We start from the raw sequence: 6,000 nt of genomic DNA on the forward strand, positions 1-6,000 counted from the left end.
ATTATAATCGAAAATTTCCCTAACATGGAAAGGAAATAGCCACCCAAGTCCAGGAAGCTCAGAGAGTCCCATACAGAATAAAGCCAAGGAGAAACATGCCGAGACACATAGTAATCAAACGGGCAAAAATTAAAGACAAAGAAAAATTATTGAAAGCAGCAAGGGAAAAATGACAAATAATATACAAGGGAACTCCCATAAGGTTAACAGGTTATTTCTCAGCAGAAACTCTACAAGCCAGAAGGGAGTGGCATGATATACTTAAAGTGCTGAAAGGGAAGAACCTACAACCAAGATTATTCTACCTGGCAAAGATCTCATTCAGATTCAGTGGAGAAATCAAAAGCTTTACAGACAAGCAAAAGCTAAGAGAATTCAGTACCACCAAACCAGCTCTACAACAAATGCTAAAGGAACTTCTGTAAGTGGGAAACACAAGAGAAGAAAATGACCTACAAAAACAAACCCCAAACAATTAAGAAAATGGTCATAGGAACATACATATCAATAATTACCTTAAACGTGAATGGATTAAATACTCCAACCAAAAGACACAGGCTTGCTGAATGGATACAAAGCAAGACCCATATATATGCTGTCTACAAGAGACCCACTTCATACCTAGGGACACATGCAGACTGAAAGTGAGGGGATGGAAAAAGATATTCCATGCAAATGGAAATCAAAAGAAATCTGGAGTAGCAATACTCATATCAGATAAAATAGACGTTAAAATAAAGTATGGTACAAGAGACAAGGAAGGACACGATAGAATGATCAAGGGATCAATCCAAGAAGAAGATATAACAATTATAAATATATATGCACCCAACATAGGAGCACCTCAATACATAAGGCAACTGCTAACGGCTATAAAACAGGAAATCGACAGTAACACAATAATACTGGAAGAGGTTAACACCTCACTTACACCAATGAACAGATTATCCAAAATGAAAATAAATAAGGAAACACAAGCTTTAAATGACACAATAAACCAGATAGATTTAACTGATATTTATAGGACATTCCATCCAAAAACTGCAGATTACACTTTCTTCTCAAGTGCGCACGGAACATTCTCCAGGATAGATCACATCTTGGGTCACAAATCAAGCCTCAGTAAATTTAAGAAAATTGAAATCATATCAACCATCTTTTCTGACCACAATGCTATGAGATTAGAAATGAATTAAAGGGAAAAAAATGTAAAATACACAAACACATGGAGGCTAAACAATACGTTAGTAAATAACCAAGAGATCACTGAAGAAATCTAAGAGGAAATAAAAAAATACCTAGAGACAAATGACAAAGAAAACACTACGATCCAAAACCTATGGGATGCAGCAAAAGCTGTTCTAAGAGGGAAGTTTATAGCTATACAAGCCTACCTCAAGAAACAAGAAAAATCTCAAAATAAACAATCTAACCTTACACCTAAAGGAACTAGAGGAAGAAGAACAAACAAAACCCAAAGTTAGCAGAAGGAAAGAAATCATAAAGATCAGAGCAGAAATAAATGAAATAGAAACAAAAAAAATAGCAAAGATGAATACAACTAAAAGCTGGTTCTTTGAGAAGATAAACTAAATTGATAAATCATTAGCCAGATTCATCAAGAAAAAGAGGGAGAGGACTTAAATCAATAAAATTAGAAATGAAAAAGGGGAAGTTACAACAGACACCACAGAAATACAAAGCATCCTAAGAGACTACTACACGCAGCTCTATGCCAATAAAATGGACAACGTGGAAGAAATGGACAAATTCTTAGAAAGGTATAACCTTCCAAGACTGAACCAGGAAGAAATAGAAAATATGAACAGACAAATCACAAGTAATGAAATTGAAACTGTGATTAAAAATCTTCCAGCAGGGTTTCCCTGGTGGTGCAGTGGTTGAGAGTCCACCTGCCAATGCAGAGGACACGGGTTCGTGCCCCAGTCCGGGAAGATCCCACATGCCGTGGAGTGGCTGGACCCATAAGCCATGGCCGCTGAGCCTGCGCGTCCGGAGCCTGTGCTCCGCAACGGGAGAGGCCACAGCAGTGAGAGGCCCGCATACCGCTTAAAAAAAAAAAAATGGGCAGAAGACCTAAATAGACATTTCTCCAAAGAAGACATGCAGATGGCCAAAAAGCGCATGAAAAGCTGCTCAACATCACTAATTATTAGAGAAATGCAAATCAAAACTACAATGAGGTATCACCTCACACCAGTTAGAATGGGCATCATCAGAAAGTCTACAAACAACAAATGCTGGAGAGGGTGTGGAGAAAAGGGAACCCTTTTGCACTGTTGGTGGGAATGTAGATTGATACAGCCACTATGGAGAACAGTATGGAGGTTCCTTAAAAAACTAAAAATAGAATTACCATATGATCCAGCAATCCCACTACTGGGCATATACCCAGAGAAAACCATAATTCAAAAAGACACATGCACCCCAATGTTCATTGCAGCACTATTTACAATAGCCAGGTCATGGAAGCAACCTAAATGCCCATTGACAGACGAATGGATAAAGAAGATGTGGTACATATATAAAATAGAATATTACTCAGCCATAAAAAGGAACAAAATTGGGTCATTTGTTGAGACGTGGATGGATCTAGAGACTGTCATACAGAGTGAAGTAAGTCAGAAAGAGAAAAAAAATACCATATATTAATGCATACATGTGGAACCTAGAAAAATGGTACAGATGAACCAGTTTGCAGGGCAGAAACTGAGACACAGATGTAGAGAACAAACATATGGACACCAAGGGGGCAAAGTAGCGGGGGCGTTGGTGTGGTGGTGTGATGAATTGGGTGATTGGGATTGACACGTATACACTGATGTGTATAAAATTGATGACTAATAAGAATCTGCTGTATAAAAAAAAACAAAATAAAATTCAATTTTTTTTCCTAACTTTGATACACAATGTAGGTTGTCTCTCTCTTCTGGAATGTTCTTTTCCCAGATCCTGACGTGATGAATTCTTCCTGATGTTCAAAGCTCAGCTTAAATGCCATCTCAGAGAGGCTTTCCCAACCCAGAGACCCCCCATGCCAGTCACTCTCAGTCACAACATTCTGTTTTATTTTTACTAAAGCAAGTATTGCCCCCTGATATTTTCTTATTTTATTCATGTACTTTTATCAGTTATCTTCCCCCACTCTAGCGGTAAAATATAAGTCCATGGAACAGAGTTTGTCTTCTTAGTGCTGTGTATCCTGGTATGAAACAATGTCTAGTACCTAATAGATGATCAATAAGTATTTATTACATGAATGTATGAAAAGTATTCTCATTTCATTATTTTAAAAATAGCATAATGTCATGTTATATGTCAATTATACCCCAATTTGACTTTTAATTAAAAATAATAAATTTTTTTAAAAAAGGGAAGGAAAAAGTAACCATTAAGTAGTAGCCATCCTATGATGCTCCACAGTTTAGCCACTGACGAACATTTGGGTTGTTTCCAGCTTACTTTTATTTCCATTACAAATAAAGACGCAATAAACATTTATGTACAGTTTTTTTTCTAACTTTATTTATTTGTTTATATTTTATTTTTGGCTGTGTTGGAACTTCGTTGCTGCGGGCGGGTTTCTCTAGTTGGGCGAGCGGGGGCTACTGTTTGTTGCGGTGAGTGGGCTACTCAGTGCAGCGGCTTCTCTTGTTGCAGAGCACAGGCTCTAGGCCACAAGGGCTTCAGTAGTTGCAGCACATGGCCTCAATAGTTGTGGCTTGTGGGCTCCAGAGCGCAGGCTCAGTAGTTGTGGCGCACTGGCTTAGTTTCTCCACGGCATGTGGGATCTTCCCAGACCAGGGTTCGAACCCGTGTCCCCTGCATTGGCAGGCAGATTCTTAACCACTGCACCACCACAGAAACCTGATGTACAGGTTTTTGTATGAACGTAAGTCTTCATTTCTCTGGAACAAATGCCTAGGTGAGCAATTGCTGGGTCTTATGGTAGTTGAATGCTAAGTTTTTAAAGAAACTGATAAACTCTTTTCCAGAGTGACTACTATTTTACATTCCCACCAGCAATGTATAAGTGATCCAGTTTTTCCACATTGTCACCGACATTTGTTGTTGTCACTATTTTTTACTTTAGCCATTCTGATATGTTTGTAATGATACTTTGATAAGGATAGAGTAGGATAATTAAATAGTTTAGAAATTCCACTGGGGGATTAAAGACAGAAAAGGAATTTTAAGGGTGTTTGGGAGACTGTTGTAAGCTAATGAACACTCAAGAAAAGAATCAAGTAACCCAGTAATAATCTACTCTACCTTGAAGGAAGACCAGGTGCATTCAAGCCCCAGACCCACTCAAGCCACAAATACTCATAGTTAAAATACAAGACAATAGTTATGGAGTCTGAATCTTGTTCAATAGTTATGGAGTCTGAATCTTGTTACATGAAGTCAGGGAGTTAATGGTCCTTGAAGAGTAGCATTTCTGCACATAGCTACTACAGCAATATAGGTGAGAGGTGAAAAACTAGGGGAAAGGGAACGTTATGCAGAGACCTGAGATGAATTACCATATTTTAGTATGTCACCACCCTTTTGCTAATATACATAAGATTTAAATAGCACCATGACAGTCCCAGTTAGACGATAGAGGGTTAAAGGAAGAACTCATAATGTAAGCCTTGACGTCTACCCAAAAATGAGGAAGAAGGTGGTCTTCTCCCCTCCCCACTTTTTCTTTCATTATAAAAATGTAGCCCTCTTTGTTCTCAGGGCTGCCTTCCCTTGCCTGCCAGCTTGTAGCTCTCACAAGCATCCTATGCTAATAAACTCACTCTTTGCCTGTTTCTTTGTCTCCTGCTGAATTCTTTCTGTGCCGAGACAAAACAACATGAGCTTCAATAAGTCCTGAGACTAGATGTGTGGTTTCATTTAAAAGACAGTGGGTTTGAGTCCCCTCCTAAGTCAGTGATTGTGGGTTCAAGTCCCAATCTGAGGTGCAGCTGGGTTTGAGTCTCATCTTCATTTTGGTTTTAATTTGCATTTCTCTAATGGCTGATGTTGAAAACCTTTCCATGCATTCATTTGCATCTTTATATCCTCTTTAATTAGATGTCTCTTCATGTCTTTTGCCCATTTTCTATTTGAATTTTTACTTTTGTTTGTTTGTTTTTTGTTTGTTTGTTTTTTGCGGTACGCGGGCCTCTCACTGTTGTGGCCTCTCCTGTTGCGGAGCACAGGCTCCGGAAGCACAGGCTCAGCGGCCATGGCTCACGGGCCTAGCCGCTCCGTGGCATGTGGGATCCTTCCGGACCGGGGCACGAACCTGTGTCCCCTGCATCGGCAGGCGGACTCTAACCACTGCGCCACCAGGGAAGCCCAGTTAGATGTTTTTAAATGGTGTCATTGCCTTAAAATTTGGGTTTTGCTAAAGCCCTTTTACAGGAAGTTCTTTGCTTTCCTATATCTTGTGAGATGAGGAAAGGGATATCTCTACATCTCACACATGTCATATTTCCCAAGCTATGCTGACACCAGGCTGTGTGCTTTTTGTCTGACACACTGTCTTGTCTGTTCCATTCGTTTCCTCTGAGTTCTTTAAGTCAGAATCTCCACATTGAGAACTGGAATGGTAAGAAGTAGACAACTGTTGGCCCATTCTCTTTCTGTGGCAGTGGAGAAAAAGAGAATAATTTCTATCTAGACCTTTACCAGTCTTGTTGGAAATCTCCCCCACTGAGCATTGGACATAGTCAAAGCAGAAGATGGGTTCCATGTCCCAAACAGTTTTCCTAAATCCAGGGCCACAGCTTTGAGAACACTCAGAGATCGGAGTCTGAACAGTAATAGGGGAAAAGTTCATGAGGGATTAAATAATACAGGGAAAGGAAAGAAGGCAGCAGTAGGAGAATATGAATGTATACCCAATGTGTGTGTGTTTGTGTGTAATTTGGGACACAGGTATGGAGTTTATTCTTTTTTTAAAATTAATTTATTTATTTTTGTATATTTTTTTGGCTGTGT

Source organism: Pseudorca crassidens, chromosome 3, assembly GCF_039906515.1.
Source record: "Pseudorca crassidens isolate mPseCra1 chromosome 3, mPseCra1.hap1, whole genome shotgun sequence".
NCBI lineage: Eukaryota > Metazoa > Chordata > Mammalia > Artiodactyla > Delphinidae > Pseudorca > Pseudorca crassidens.